Consider the following 17370-nt stretch of genomic DNA (forward strand, 5'->3'; position numbering starts at 1 on the left):
GGTGTCTAACAACCATAAAACATGCGGGGCGGGGACTCGAGCATGTCATTCGAGCAACCGTGATACATGGTGCATACCCGAGTACCTGATGAAAGCTATCAAAAAGTAGAGAGCACTTGCGCTCAAGACTAATGGCAACTTATTCAATATTATGACCTTATGTTATCAAATTCTGTGTTGTACCTCTGGGTTCAAAATGTTCACTATAACCCTTGATAAAATCCTTAAGGGGTCTAGTTTCCAAAATGGGGTTACTTGTGGGGGGTTTCCACTGTTAAGGCGCATCAGGGGCTCTCCAAACGCGACATGGCGTCTGCTCTCGATTCCAGCAAATTTTGCGTTCAAAAAGTCACACAGTGCTCCTTCCCTTCTGAACCCTTCCGTGTGCCTAAACAGTGTATTTTCCCCACATATGGAGTATCTGCGTAGGAGAAATCGCACAACAGTTTTTGGGGTCCATTTTCTCCTCTTTCCCTTGTGAAAATAAAAAATTTGGGTCTAAAAGATCATTTTTGTGGAAAAAGTTAGATTTTTTTATTTTTACAGCTCTACTTTATAAACTTCTATGAAGCACGTGGGGGTTCAGGTTGCTCACCACACATCTAGATAAGTTCCTTGAGGGGTCTAGTTTCCAAAATGGGATCAGTTGTGGGCTGTTTCCACTGTTTAGACACATCAGGGGCTCTCCAAACGCGACATGGCGTCCGCTAATTATTCAAGCAAATTTTACATTCAAAAAAGACAAATGGCGCTCCTTCCCTTCCGAATCCTGCCTTGTGCCCAAACAGTGTTTTTCCCCCATATATGGGGTATCACCTTGCTCAGGAGAAATTGCACAACAAATAGTATGGTGCAATTTCTCCTGTTACCTTTTTGAAAATGCAAAATTGGGGGCTGAAAAACATTTTTGTGGGAAAAATGTGAAAATTTTATTTTTACGGCTCAATGTTATAAACTTCTGTGAAGCACCTGGGGGTTAAAGGTGCTCACCACACATCTAGATGAGTTACCTGAGGGGTCTAGTTTCCAAAATGGTGTCACTTGTGGGGGGTTTCCACTGTTTAGGCACATAAGGGGCTCCCCAAACGCGACATGGCGTCTGCTAATTATTCAAGCAAATTTTACATTCAAAAAGTCAAATGGCGCTCCTTTAATTCTGAGCCCTGCCATGTGCCCAAACAGTTGTTTTCCCCCACATATGGGGTATCTGTGTGTTCAGAAGAAAATGCACAACAAATTTTGTGGTCTATATTTTGCTGTTACCCTTGCGAAAATAAAAAAATTTGGGTCTAAAGTAACATTTTTGTGAAAAAAAGTTAAATGTTCATTGATTTCTTCAACATTGTCACTTTTGGGTATTTTATGTCATAAAGGCCCCTTAAAGTCACTTCAAATGTGATGTGGTCCCTAAAAAAATGGTTTTGTAAATTTTATTGGAAAAATGAGAAATCGCTGGTCAACTTTTAACTCTTATAACTTCCTAACAAAAAAATTCCAAAATTGTGCTGATGTAAAGTAGACATGTGGGAAATGATATTTATTAACTATTTTGTGTGACATATCTCTCTGATTTAAGGGCATGAAAATTCAAAGTTTGAAAATTGCAAAATTTCCAAAGTTTTTGCCAAATTTCCAATTTTTTCACGAGTCATATCGAAGAAATTTTATCACTATCATGAAGTACAATATGTCACGAAAAAACAATCTCAGAATCAGGGGGATCCGTTGAAGCGTTCCAGAGTAATTACCTCATAAAGTGACAGTGGTCAGAATTGTAAAAATTGGCCTGGTCATTAACGTGCAAACCACCTTCGGGGTTAAAGGGGTTAAAGACAGACTGACATTTTGTGGGAAATACAGATATTGGACTGCAGGAGACTGGGGTAAGGTTATTTTCTCTTATAAAGACCCTTCAGACTGTTTGGTAAATCTGAATCAATGATTGTCCGGAGAAGAAAAGGTATCGCTACCATGAGTCCTATGTCTTGTTAAGAGTAAAGCATCCTGAGACAGTTTATGTGTTAGGAACCTTTTCATCCAAGGTAGTGGGCTCACTCATAATTTTGCCTAAAAACATTGCCATGAATAAAGAATGTTACCTAAACAACCTCCAAGACCAACTTCTCCCAATGATGTAGGAGTAAGTTGGTTTTGTGCAATGCTTTTTCAAGCATGATGGAGCACCATGCCACAAGGCAAAAGTGAAAATAATGTCCCTCTGTGAACAAATATTAAAATATTGGGTCCATGGACGGGAAATTCTCCAGATCTTAATCCAATTGAAAACCTATGGTTAATCCTCGAATCCTCAAATTCCTCTAAAACATTGATATCCGGCATGCCAGGGTGAATTGCAGATGTCTAGTTGCATAAGGGTTAAAATGCAAACATTGAGGCTGCACAAATTTGATGTATTTATCAATAAAAGTCTAAACACTTATGAAATACTTATAACTGTAATTCAATAACCATAGAAACATTTGACTAAAGGATCTACAAACACTGAACCAGCAAACTTTTTGAAAACCAAAATTTGTATTAGTCTCAAAACTTTTGGCCACAACTGTAGATAGGTTATCAAATGCCTACGCCTGGACAACCCCTTTAAATTGTCTGAAAAATGTAGATCTTTTCATTTATAATATTGGTTAACATTAAGAGGACAGTATAGTGTTAATATAGTAAAAATGTTTTATGGGATTAAGAACTGAAAATAAAATAACTAAGTAGTAGACATTTATTGTAATAATATTCCCTTTGTTCCTTTCCTGTTCTTTACTGCAATTAAACTGGTGAAAGGAGAAAAAAATAGACTTCTTCATCACTACTAAGGAGCATCTCTTTTGGCTCTCCCTCCTTCTGATCACAAGCTGAAATTTACCCACCACCTAAAACAGAATCCCAAGATGTGTCTACTACTTCTTTACGTCAGGGCTATGGTAGTTATTTGTTTTAAAATTCATTTGCTAAAAATATGTACAATTGCAAAGTGACAAATGAATATCTAAACATATATACAATATATATTTATGTCAACAGTAGCAATAGTAATTAGGTTTGGATTTAACAAATATTTCATTTAAAACCTCGTACATTGTTGCATTTTTAAGTATCTTAAGCTCACAGTTTTTGTTTATTATGAATATTTGAGTATTGTATATAGTTTTCAGGGTAAACACATACACATCCCTGTGTTGGCATTTTGTCCAGAAAGAGCTCAAGAAACTAAGTATCTAAAATTATTCAATGACATATATTATAATTTCTTGTTGAGAGGTTTTGTGCAAGTTGGTGTTAGGGCACACTTTAAGGGTGTGGATTATCGTCTTAATTGTCTGCTGCCAAATTAAATATAGGATGTTCGGCCGGTAAAATCCTGACAGATGACTACAGAATGGAGTCAAAGGTGAGTTCTAGTTTATTTATCAGGAAGCATAACATTATATAAGGAAGATTAGGGAGTTTCCAAACATAATTATTGCTGACTTCCGTTACCCACGTCCCAATATATTCATGATTCATAGTTAAGGTCGAGTTGACCTAAGCATTGCACGTCAAGTTCAATGTTCAATCAATATGGTCAACTAACTTTATAATTCTGTTATTACCTCTAAAGTAATAGAATTTATTAGCAGAGTCCATATAATCAGATTAACTTGTTGGTAGAAGAAGAAGTATACATTTTCCATCTGGTCATTATCACATAGAATGTAGACCTTTGTCCAGGATGAAGTGACGGGGAGAAAATGACACAATCATGCTGATGTCAGTTTTTGGATGTCTGCAATTCCGTATACATATATAAGTATGAAGTTATATATTCATATAACTTCAACAAATATATATATATTTATAGCCTTAATATTGGTAGTTGATGGGTGGAACTACAACAGATATCCTGACTGGCTTGGTTCAGCCAACAATAGGGTACAGATAGATGGTGCGGTAGCAATGAGGTTCTACATGGCCAAAGCTTTGACTTAATTCCACAAGAGCCTATGTAAACCTGGATTTTGCCCTATTTCTGTATGACCAGCTGGCAATCTACTGTGTATGGGAGCCTCTCAAATTCAAAGGCCCCATCCTATTGTTCAACCTCAAGATAAGCCACTATTGCATTTGCTCATCTGAGCTGAGTGATCATTTGCAACAGGGGGTTAGGAGAGATAACTGTCAGTTAAGGACAACTTTAGGTTATGTTGCACACAAAGTGTTCAAAAACTCAAAAATTTTGTGAAGTGGTTTTGAAGCGTTTTTGAAGCATTTTAGTATAGTTCTTTTTCCTGAAGCATTTTTTACAGCCCTTTGATTGGACAGAAACTTACTGTAGTTTGAATCGGAATTCCATCAGGAGACACTTCAAAGAAGTTTCATAAACCTTTATTCCCACCAGGCATTTTTTAAAAACCTTTGTGCAAAAACCTTTAGGGGGACAGTACTTAGATTGGAGGACCTGGCCCAACCTGAGCTAACTGCTTCAAATATGTCTATGAGGCAGTTAACTTAGGTCAGATGACCTGGCAGTCAGACCGGGTCTTCCGATTCAAGCATGGCCCATGAATATGGACCATGTGAAATCAGCCTCAGTCCTCATTCAGGTGTCAGTGATTTTTTGGTACACAAAAACAGTCCGATCCAGTGTTCATCAGCGTTTGGTCAGTGTTTCCGTTTTTACCATCAGTGTTTTATCAGTGATTTTCTCATATAAAAAAATAAATAAATTGCAAAGCTTCTGCTCTCCATTACAATGATAAGGACAAGACCCTGATACCATCTGTGTGCGGTCTGCTACTTTCATGGACCCAAAACTTGTATGGGTAATTTTGATCTGTGACTTCGCTGAAAAACGAACAAGTCTCTGTGATTTTTCTGCAAACACACCGCTTGCAAAAAATCATGTACATTTGAACAGCTCCACAGATTATAATCAGAATGTGTTAAATCCATGAAAATATGGATAGCGCACACACGTAAAAACAGATGTCTGAATGAGGCTATAGGCTCAGCCCACTCACTGCAAATATTTGGTAATTTCATGGCAAAATATATGTGTAACATCTGTATAACACTGCAGATTGTGCTGCAGATTCAGTACAGATTTCTGAATAATAATGAGAATGTTGCAGATTTGAAAATGTGCAGCATGCTCATTTTTTATATAGATTTCTTCTGCTACACATGGATTTAAACCCCTTAACAACATTGGACGTACCGATATGATATGATTAGAGCAGGGATACATACATATAAGAGTAAGGCTATTTTCACACATTGCGTTTTTTCAGCGTTTTTTTTTTTCTTCAGTAAAACCTGATCTTTTGCCAGGAAGGTTTGTTCATGATTTTGCTTGTTTTTCGCTGCATTTTTGTTGGGGTTTTGCTGCATTTTTTTCAGTGTCCTTTTGTCTCTTTATGCATGTACATAAAGTTCAGTGAAACAAAAAAAAAATCTAATTCTATTTCATCATGTTTTGAAACAAAAAAACGCCCAAAAAACCTGACACCTACATTTTTGGTGTGTTTTTTCAGCGTTTTTTCACCACCCATTACTTCCAATGGGTAAAAAACGCTGAAAAAGCACTAAAAAAAGTGAATTGCTCTATTGTGCAAAAAAACCATGCAAAGCATAAAATACTGATGCCACAAAAACCAATGTGTGTGCATGAGATTTCTGGAATCTCGTAGACTTTGCTGGTACTGTAAAACACAGCTGAAAATTTGCGTATAAAAAGACCCATGAAAAAATGCAATGTGTGAACATAGCCTTAAAGTCCCATCGAGGTACTAAGTGAAAAAGTAAAAAAAATAAATAAATAAATTGTAAAAATATAAAAAAAGCACAAAATAAAGAACATAAAAAAATCACCAAAAATTACTCCAATAAATAAATACACATCTTTATATAATAAAGATATTTATAATAAAGATATAATATTTGGTATTTCTGCATCTAGAATGACCTGATTTATAAAACTGTTACCCTATTTATATATAACAAAAAAAATATTGCAAAAATGATGTTTTTTCATATTGGCGAACAAAAAAGTGGAATAAAACACGGACAGCAGTCATTTTTAAATAAAAATGAAATCCATAAAAACTTAATTTTGTCCAACAAAAACAAGCCCTCAGACTTCTCTGTCAGCATAAAAATTAAAAAGTTATAGCAGAATATTGGGAAAATATATATTTTTGTATCGTGTTAGCCAGTAGATAGAAAATTATTTAGATTTGAGAGTCCTCAGTGGTTGATACCTTTTAATAGCTAACTGAAAAGATGGTAACAAGTTTCAAGCTTTCGAGACTACTCAGGCCTTTTCATCAGGCATAGTATCATGTCTGATGAAGAGACCTGAGTAGTCTCGAAAGCTTGCAAGCTTGCAACTTGTTACCATCTTTTCATTTAGCCATTAAAAGGTATCAACCACTGAGGACTCTCAAATCTAAATATTTTTCTAGCAGAATATTGTGAAGCAAAAATATTTTTTTCTACAATATTGTTTTTTATGTTCAAAAGTAGTAAAACAAAAAACACATATAAATCTGGTATATACTGACTCAAAGAATAAAGCTTTCTTATCACTTTTACCAATGGTTAGCGGCATAAAAAATAAAAACAATTCCTTAATTGCTGTTTTTTGTTCATTCTGCCTCCCAAAAATCAGAATAGAAAGATATCAAAAAATGTATTTAACCCAAAATGGTACTAATGAAAACTTAGTAATAATATAATAATGATTTTTATTTCTATAGCGCCAACATGTTCTAAGGCTCTTTATAACTCAGAGGGTATGTGTACAAACAAGATAAGACATTACAAAGTATGGCCTCTTTGACATGTCAGAGTTTCCCCGTATGTGTGGTGACAGTATTCACATTTACTGGAGACACTTACACATTTACTTTCAAATTAATGGGTCTACACACGTCAGTCTGTTTCCAGGGACCGTGTGTCCATGGGCAAAACACGCTGACATGTCTGTTTTTTGCACACCGCACGGGCCGCAAAAGTCCCACACACTGATGACACACGAATAACACCAGTGTGTCATCAGGATCACACGTACCCATGCCTAGGAATCAGCGGTTACAGTTAGTGCTGTTCCCAGGTACCAGGTGCTGAAGGAATCTCTCATCATTGTCCCCTGCTTGCACTGAGATCAGCACGAGCAAAGGACAATGTTGAGAGTTGTATTCAGCCCCCGATGTCTACATAGAGTGTAAAAATAAGAATAAAATAAAAAAACACATTATACTAACCTTTACACCTAATTCCCTGAAGCCAATGTCCCCTGTAAATAAACCAAAATAAAAAAGAACAATATCCCTCACATGTCCGAAGTATAAATAATCCAGTGTCCCAAGGCGTAATCCATCTGGGCAGCATTTCTTCATCAACGTGAGCAGTGGCTTTAGGCGACCGCACATACTGAGGACCAGAGAAGAATGACTCAATGCAGGGAGGCGGCCCCTGAACTGTGTTGAGCTCAGTGAGTAACAGAACACCGCTCAGTGAGTTCAGCGCAGTTCAGGGGCCCTCATGCAAAACAATTAAAGCAGAAACCATCCAAAACCTGACAAATTCAATGGACGAGAGAGTTCAGAAGCTCCTTTCGAACAAGCGGTCCTATGTGCAAATGTAACATCACCTAGAATAAAGTTTTGAGTTGAAAACTGTTTGATTTCAGTTTTTAATAACCTGCTAATGCTTATAATTTCAAAAATGACAATTTTTTTGTTCTTTATTAAAATGAAAAGGTTGAAAACTCAGCTGTGCATAATAATTTGGAACATGCATTTTGAGTGCAGTTTGAGTTTTTTATTTTTTAAAAAATATACTGTTATCATAAGCAGTTTGTACAAAAACCTTTCAATTGTACTCTAATAGTTATTTGACTGGAAAATTACAATGACTGCAATTCATATAGGTAATTTGGGAAAATCTGAGAAAATATAATTTGCATAATAATTTGGAACACAGTGTAGCGAGATCGCTAGCGAGATCGCTGCTGTGTCACGGTTTTGGTGATGCAACAGCGACCTCACCAGCGATGTCGCAATGTGTGACACTTTGCAGCGATCAGGCCCCGCTGTGAGGTCGCTGATCGCTGCGAAGTGTCCTGGACCATTTTTTGGTCGTTGCCCTCCCACTGGTCAGCACACATCACTGTATGTGACCAGCGGGAGCAGCAATCAGGCTGGTAACCATGATAAACATCGGGTTACTAGGGGCACACGCGCACCTAGGAACCCGTTGTTTATCATGGTTACGAGCCTTCTAAAGTGAGCGGTAACCTCCCGCTCACCGTAGCAGAGTGGTAACCATGATAAACAACGGGTTACTAGGTGCGCGTGTGCCCCTAGTAACCCGATGTTTATCATGGTTACGAGCCTGATAAAGTGAGCGGTAACCTCCCGCTCACCGTAACAGAGTGGTAACCATGATAAACAACGGGTTACTAGGTGCGCGTGTGCCCCTAGTAACCCGATGTTTATCATGGTTACCAGCCTGCTCCTGTTTCAGCAGGCTGGTAACCAGGAGCAGGACATCGTGGAAAGATTCTTTCCACGATGTCGCTGCTCCCCTGATCGTTGGTGAGCCTGCCTGTTTGACAGCTCACCAGCGACCACATAGCGACGCAGCAATGATCCCTGACAGGCCGTATCATTGTCGGGATCATTGCAGCGTCGCTAAGTGTGACGGGGCCTTAAGTGTTCCAAGAGTTCAGAGTTAAAGGGGAGATAAGAGACAGGTCTGTAGTTGGCAGCACAGTTTTGGTCTAGGGATATTTTTTAGTAATGGGTTTATGATGGTGTGTTTGAAAGAGGAGGGAAAGATACCAGAAGAAAGAGAGAGGTGAAATATTTTGGTTAGGTAGGTAGTAACAGCCGGCAAGAGGGACTGAAGAAGATGAGAGGAAATAGGGTCACTTTTGCAGGTAGTAAGGCAAGAAGTTGAAGTTGTGTTTCTCGCTTTGTTTTTTTTCTGTTTAGTGGCCATGTGTGAACATGCTCTTACTTGCTGCATGCACACCAATTTACATTCCAGTTCAGTCCTTCAGGTTTTTTCAGTCTAATGTGCACAAGTGCATATAAGGGTGTGGCCACCCTTTGCCTGAGCTGGAAAGTCTATTTCATCTTGCTTTCCATGTCTCTGCGTCCATTAGTGGTTCAGTCTCTCAGCCATTATCCATATGTATGTCTCTTGACAAATGGTAAGGTTTTTAATATTGGAGTTAGGACTGTCCCATAAGGGTCGTCGTGACGAGGCGAGATGGCTTTCGCATTATTTTGATCAAAATTATGTTAACTAAGTACCCTTTATTATTTTCATGCACTATTGCAGTTTATTTATTTATTTCAGGGTATTTGTGTATTGTGTTTCTCTCTTTGTTTTTTTAAGAAGTTGAAAGGAACCTGGTCTTCTGTGACCGGTTCAAAGGCGGAAAGTAAACTTGGTGTAGTGCAGGAGGGAAGAGGATCCATGACATTGGGGATTGGGAGACAATTTCTCATTGAAAGTGATCATTTTTTTCTTTGAAATAATTGGCCAGATTGTCAGCACTGTGCTTGGTGATAGGGGCCTGCACTTTAGGACTAAAGCCCCTGTCACATTAAGCGAGATCGCTAGCGAGATCGCTGCTGAGTCACAAGTTTTGTGAGGCAACAGCGACCTCAGCAGCGATCTCGCTACGTTTGACACGTAGCAGCGATCAGGCCCGTGCTGTGAGATCGCTGGCCGTGTCGAAATCGCCTGGACCATTTTTTGATTGTTGAGGTCCCGCTGGGTAGCATGCATCGGTGTGTTTGACACCTTACCAACGACCTCGTTGGCAACTCAGAACTGAGACACATAGTCGTGCATTTGCGTTGCTTCGTTATACAGGTCGCTACGGGTCGCCGTATCGATGCTGCATCGTTGGGAAGATCTGACTGTTTGACATCTCACCAGCGACCACACAGCGACACAGCAACGATCCCTGCCAGGTCGCATCATTGTCGGGATCCCTGTAGCAAGGGAGTGAAAAATGTCAAAGAGTCAATTAGGATTGTTGGATAGTGAGCTGATAAGTACAGTGGAGAAGTCTTGTTTGGAGAGGTGAAAGGCTCTCCAAGGCTTATATGTTTTAAGCATAAACTTATAATGGATGAAATCTTCAGCCAAAAGGGATTTTTTCCCCATGCGTTCGGCGCACCTGGAGCACCAATGGAAAAAAATGTGTTTGCAGTGTGTGCCAGGGTGGTCAACTTTTGTGTCAAGTTTTGATTGATCTGTACTCCTGAGGAACCTCTGACTTGGGAGGGGAAATGCGTTGAGTATGAAAAAAAAGCATTGAATGTTTTTTTTTTATTATTTACAGTATTGTTTCATTTTATAATTATGAAATTGCATAACGAAAATAAGCCGTGAGTCGGGAATCTTTTCCCACTGTTTATCATTGCAATATACATTTGTGGATTTGCATTATGGATACACTTATACGGACTGAAATATCCATTTCTTTAATTGAGGGTCAATAGCACCTTTTTGTCCCTGAAACTAAGTTTAAGGTTTATGAACAGGTCTGCTTTATGTGGCGCGTTTACTGGCCTGTATGTGTGAATTTCTTAAGGTTTATATATCACTTGACAGGGCCTATTAGGGCCTAACAGGATGAGACAACATTAAGAGAGGGAGCTATTTGAACAATTTGGGTGCCAGCCTTCACATCCAGGCAGGGAAAAATAGGGTCAAACAGGGCCCTTTAGTGTCCTACTACTGTCACCTTTGTTATATAGCTATTGTACACATATATATATATATATATATATATATGACCAACTTTAATGTCTCTGCTCTACCAGGGATATCATCACATAAAGTGGGGTTTTGTTGTTTGGTTTGATTTACTTGTTTGTTTTATTTCTGACAAGGGTTAGCATTTTTTAAAAGCTATCTGATAAAGATTAATTTTAGGGGTTATAAATAATTTTTGTGAAATAATTTAAGTGCTATATTCTGTATCTATAGGCAGCACTGTGGCTTAGTGGTTAGCACTGTTGCTTTGCAACCCCACCAAGGAAAACATCTGCAAGGAGTTTGTATGTTCTCCCCGTGTGTGCGTGGGTTTCCTCCGGGTACTCCGGTTACTTTTCACACTCCAAAGACATCCTGATAGGGAATGTAGATTGTGAGCCCCAATGGGGACAGTAATGATAATGTCTGTAAAGTGCTGTGGAATTAATGGCGCTATGTAAGTGAGTAAAATAAATAAATATTGTGAATTTCTTTGAACAGCGTCTAAGACCAAATTTCTTCTTGTCTTATCATCAATTTTTGAAGGATGTCCGGTTCTGAGTAATGTTAGTGTTGTGCGAAATTTAAGCCACTTCTTGATGACCTTCTTAACAGTGTTCCGTGGTATATCTAATGCCTTGAAAATATTTCTGTACCCTTCTCCTGATTGATAACTTTCAACAATGAGATCCCTTTTCTGTGTGGCAAGCTGTTTACATTATATGATGGCTTCTGCTTGAGAAAGCAAGTTAGAAAATGTCTGGAAAATCCAACTAGAACAGCTAAATTTTATAGGGATTAATCAGAATCCTTTTAAATGATGGCAGCTGTGTACTGACTACTATTTAACATAAGTTTTCATGTGATTGGCTAATTCTGAACACATCCACAATTAGAGGGTGCACAACATTATTTTATCCCCCAACCCCTAAAATTATTTTGTTTGTTTCCGAATGGATTATGATTGAAGCTTAAAGTGGAAAATGTTGTGAAATAATTTTTCTTGCTATGACTTTTTACATGACAAAAACCTGCCATTTTATCAGGAATGTGTAGATTTTTTATAACCATTGTAAATGTTTAGTGTATACTTTATTTACTGGATATAATTGTCTTCTACATTATTCAAAAATTCTCAAGCTTGTAAAATTACTAGCAACAGAACTGAACTGAGCATCCCAGCAGTGCAAGCAGAATCTTGCACTCTTTCTTTTTCTCATGTTACTAGGCCCACATAGTCACTTTACAACATGACAGTATGCCACAATGAAAACTATAGGTTAAAAAAGTAGAAATTATAGACAGATCGGTAATGTTTTTATGTTACATACAGTATACAATTTCCAGCATGAAAAATCCTAGTGTATTGTGGCTGCATGTGCTTTGATCTCTGCCCAGCCATCCTTCTAAACAAGATTAGCACAAAGTAGAAAAAAATTACTGTAATTTGACAAAAGGCTGTATTAGTGGTGAACAAAAATACAATGTATTACTTACCACATTAACAGTTGGAGCGCAAAGAAATTTATGGTCGAAATATCCTTTTCTGAATTAATTGCTATAATTTATCAGCCGCTTCCTGTTGCCCCAGTGAGACTTTTAGTAGCAGGCTACTACTATTATACAACTGTTCATTGGCATAGATTATCGTGATCCTCTAGCTTGTAATTTTTCCTACAGGCCTCTCACTGTGCCAGCGTTTCTCAAATTACTAGTGGTCTTAAGAAAACTTGGCATGGCGATATCTTCATATTTAACTGGAAATTAAATCTTTAATAATCGGAAAATAAAATTTTCCAACATCAAATATTAAACCATTTTAGGAGAAAAAAAATAATAATTGTTCAACGATTGCATGTAAGAGATATTTTTGTTTATAATGTTTCGATGTCACCCTAGAAAATAGTTCTAGAAGGCCTTTTGTGTCAGAAAAATGAAAAAAAAAATCTAAAATAATTATCTAATAAAATAGACATCTCCTGATTTGATTTTGGTAAGAAGTAGAAGTTAAAAAAGGGAATTGTAGGGGTTGTTGCGCCTTCTTAAATAAGTAAAATTGCAAGTGCTTGTGAAAACAATCAAAGATGCTATTTTCCACATATTTAAAATTTTCTCTATTCTCAAGAACGGACAGATTTTTAAGTACATTGTGTACTGCTTACTGTATAGGTTAGCAGCCAGCTCTGCAGTCTGTCGCTGCTGGCCGTTCCCTTAGTCAAGACTGCAACACTTGCATGCTCTTTACTATAGATCATTCAGTCACGCCAGTTTCAGTGCCCATGCACTCCTCTGATACTGTAGAGGCAAAGCTGCCTCGTTTTGCCACACGGGTGAACAGTTCGGACCAGAAGCATGGTTTGAACTGTTAATCATCAGGAGCTACCCACTAAATAGATAGCCTGGAGCAGTACGCTCTTAAGGATCAATGCTCAGATAACCCCTTAAGGCTGGAGTCACACTACACGTCAACAAAATGGATCCGATTCTAGGTGCCGAGAGTCACGCGATTGTTGTCCGTATGGTAATCCGTGTGTAATGCGTTAGCAATGCGATGCTGCGATATTTTCTCGCCTATGTATCCGTATGACATTCGTATGACATCCGTATGGGCTCACATTTTCGACTAATTTTTCCAATTTAATGCCATATTTAAATTTAATAGCCTCAGTGGTCTGAAACTTATAAAAATCTAATGAACAAGGTCACACACTGGGTCCACAAGAAGATTTGTCTTCAAATCTTTCACATATACCCCTGCTGATGTTGTCCTGGTTTGCTTATAACATGTCTGACAGGCTTACCTTAAATACAACTGAGTGGGTTCTTTTACATTGGGTCTTGTCTCAATGGTTTGGGTAGCCATACCCAGTTATTGTTGATCCGAGGAGGCCGAGATGAATGTGGGTCCATCCACTTTTGATGCGACGGGTCACTAAAGGACATTTCCATAGTCTATATGGGGCTCTAAGCAGCCATCCTGACAAGTTTTATGACTACTGTTGGATGAACATCTCCACTTTTGATATTCTTCCCAAGGCCGTGAGACCTGGGATAATATTCAAGGACACAAATATGCGCAAATGTATTTCCCCAGAGAAACATCTTTTACTTACATTACGGTATGTATTTTTTTCAAATGTTTGGTTGTATTCCTTGATTGTTTTATTGCATGTTCTGCCTATACGTTGTTGGGAAATATAGTGTGATACTTTAATGCATATTTATTTCAAAATATTGTTGTTTTTTGCTCATTATCACTCCCTGATGACATTCCCAACTTTCGTATTTTTTACCATGGTTTTCAGATGTTTACTAGTGAACAAGTTTTTTTTTTGTTTTACAGCTTTAATTTGCTTTAGGTAAATTGAGATTAGTAGATACGTTAATAACATCATGTTGAGTATGTGTTTTTATTTCATGCCACACAACTTTACATTATTCTCATCGGTCCGACATATTGTTGTTTATTGTGTTTTTTTTACTACACTGGTAATGTTATGTGTGTAGATGTTATATGTTTGTAAGTAATGTTTATTTTTTGCCCAATGGTTAATTTATTTATTTATTTTTTACCTTAAAAATAATTTTAGGTTTCTATCCATCGGTATATCGTATGCGGCACTTCATCTTGAATTTCTTCTTGGAAAATCCACAATCTCAGGCATTGTACATCAAACTTGTACAGAAATCTGGTTACGTCTTCAGAATTCTATTATGCCTGAGCCCAAACAAGAAGACTGGCTGCGAATAGCCCGAGGCTTTGAGGAAACATGTCAGTTCCCTAACTGCATTGGATCCCTGGATGGCAAGTACGTCCGTGTTCGTAAGCCGCCAAACTCAGGGTCCCAATATTTCAATTATAAGCAATTTTTCTTTGTTGGCTGCTGGCCTTGGTTGACAGCACATACAGGTTTATAATTGTTGATATTGGGGCCTATGGAAGAACTGGAGACTCCAGAGTGTTGAATTCTTCCATCATGGGTCGGCGGCTGCGAAGTAATGATTTGTCTATCCAACACCGACGGGTTCTACCCGGTTCACGTTTGAAAGCAGTTCTTTATGTCATGGTTGGTGATGAGGCATTTCAACTGACACACCATTTAATAAGGTCATATCCATGGAGAGCCCTGGACCACCAGCGGCAAATTTTTAATTATTGCCTATCACGCACAAGACGATTGGTAGAGTGCGACTTTGGGATCCAATGTGAAATATGGAGGGTCCTGATGTCGACCATCCAATTAAGTGAAGCTAATGATTAAAGCCTGTGTCATCCTTCATAATTTCACAAGTATCCATGAATGTGCACCTATAGATGATGATGCTGGTGATGTACCAGGTAATGCCAGACCTACAAGTCATGTTCGCAATCCTTGTCGTCAGCCCTCTGGTCTCAAAGTTCGGGACATCTTTACAAATATATTTTGTGTCACCATAGGGATCTACTCCTTAGCAAGATGATGCTGTGGCTATGTTTTAATCTCCCTATTTTTTGTTTGACAATATCAAATAAATGTTCTTGCCTCAAATTGATGATGGCTGTTTATGTCATTAAGTATACCTTCTATATTTCTGTGCCATACATTAAGCATTAAAAATTACAACACTCATATTAGTAAAACTTAAACCTTTTTAACCAACATGGTTCTTTAGTGCCAAAACAGGCATATTTCAAGCATATGCCAAAATAGGCAAAACAAACATTTCAACATGAACAAAATACAAAGGATAATATTCCACAATAAAATATTGCTTACAAATTTTGATATGAAGGTGTTGATGATGGCGGTGGTATAGCATGACTTGTTTGATGAGATTGGCTGGGTGAAATGTCTTGACCCTGGGAGGCGGATACGGCAGGATTACGGGTCACTTGAGGATTTATTTGTGGGCCTTGTTGAGAGACATGGTATTGCCCACTTGGGTACTGGTAGCCTAAATCAGGCATATTTGGGTTTACCATTTGGCTAAACCCCCCAGAATGGCCATGTCGACCATACCCATGTTTAGACCACTCTCCTACAGTGGGTATGTTCAAGTGGCCATATTGGGAAGGTGCTGATGGAAGTTGTGCAGAATGTTGTGGTGGTTGCTTTTGGTGAGGTCGGTAAGCTCTTTCCTGGGGTTGAGGTAATTAAATCCGTGGTGGGGGTGGTTCTGGGAGGACTATAGGCTCTTCATCCACATTTCCAGGCATATGTTGGTGGTTATCAGTGGACATCTGCCATCTTTTGAGGAAGTTGAAAACTAGTCTTGGATTGTTAGGGGCTGTGCACGAATCAATGACAATTTGCAATGCACATCTGACACTCATTCTCACCTCTCGGGGAATTGTGCGCAAATAGCGTGCGAGACTCCGTGCATATGCCATTTCACCATCATCGTTTACTGTGCGAGCTAGGTATTGCAAAACCCCAAGGTCTACTTGCCACTTGTCACCAGTGGTGGGGAGCTCCCTTCTGCGCCGACCTTGGTGTGAGATGGCTGCAGTCTGTGTTGAGGTATCCAGGGAGAGCCTAGGACTAGTGCTTCGTCCATGTTCATCCTCGTCTGGGTTGGCCACATGTTCTGCTGAAGGTGCTGGTGGTGGTGGCTCTGACACTAATGGGGCAGAAGAAGATCGAATCAGAATCAGATGCTATCTCCCTGTCTCTACGGTTGGATTAAGTTCTGTTGATTTTTAAAAAAAAAAAAAAAAGAATTCTTGTACAACACATTTAAAGAGCCAAGACAAACATGCACTTACTGTCGGAGTTCCATAATGGGAGCTAGGAAATTCAAGCGGTCATAATAAATGTACTTCCGCTTTCTGGAGGCTGCTGCACCACTCCTGGCACGATGCTGTCGCTCACGGCGGAATTGATCACAGCAGCTGTGCCACCTTCTTGTCACATCTGCCACTGCCAAACCCCCCCCAAAAAAGGTGAACATCTTGCTTGGGTGTTGAGTGATAGATTACCTTGTCACCATGCGTACAGTTTGGCAAGTGGATTAGCAAACATATAGTGGACAAAACAACATGTTCATAAATGCTTTATGTACATCTGCAGACACAAATGCAGTATGTGAATGTTTTGCACTTACTAACTTCCTGCTTCACCTCTCGTGGACTTTTGTCAAAATTGGGGTAAATCTGTCAGCATATGCGTCTCCAAGCTGCATCCTTTTTATTGCGGTCGCAATAGTTGGCATCGCGAGGGTCCCATTTTTCTGGCCTCTCCTGCACGAGCACACTAAGCATTTCAACATTGATGTGTCTGGCAATGTTGCAGGTATCCGTGGAGGCATGTTCAGAGTTTCTTATAGGTTGCAGGTTAATCTGCATGACAAACTTCATGTTCTTACCTGATGTAATTTCCTGGCTTCAAGAAGTTGTATCCATATTTGTCGCATGCTATACAGATGGTCCATGTGTCATCCGATTTTTCCTCGCACCCACAGGCTTGTATTGGCGAGTCTCGAGCGATATACGCATACACTCGCAGCATTTTGCGATTTTGCACGCATGCTGAATACGCCTGAGAAATTAAACGGTGATCTGAGTTGGCCCATAGAATAATACTGGGCCGAGTTCTATGCGATGTTTTATCGCAT

General features: G+C 38.8%; 1 pseudogene; it reads left to right on the top strand.

Annotated features, from left to right (window-relative positions):
* The first annotated feature begins 13560 nt into the window (after positions 1 to 13560).
* Positions 13561 to 15038, top strand: LOC141264664 (uncharacterized; annotated as a pseudogene).
* Positions 15039 to 17370: the final 2332 nt, after the last annotated feature.

Source organism: Phyllobates terribilis, unplaced genomic scaffold (assembly GCF_046119375.1).
Source record: "Phyllobates terribilis strain yellow unplaced genomic scaffold, ASM4611937v1 Scaffold_4__5_contigs__length_816908805, whole genome shotgun sequence".
NCBI classification, from domain to species: domain Eukaryota; kingdom Metazoa; phylum Chordata; class Amphibia; order Anura; family Dendrobatidae; genus Phyllobates; species Phyllobates terribilis.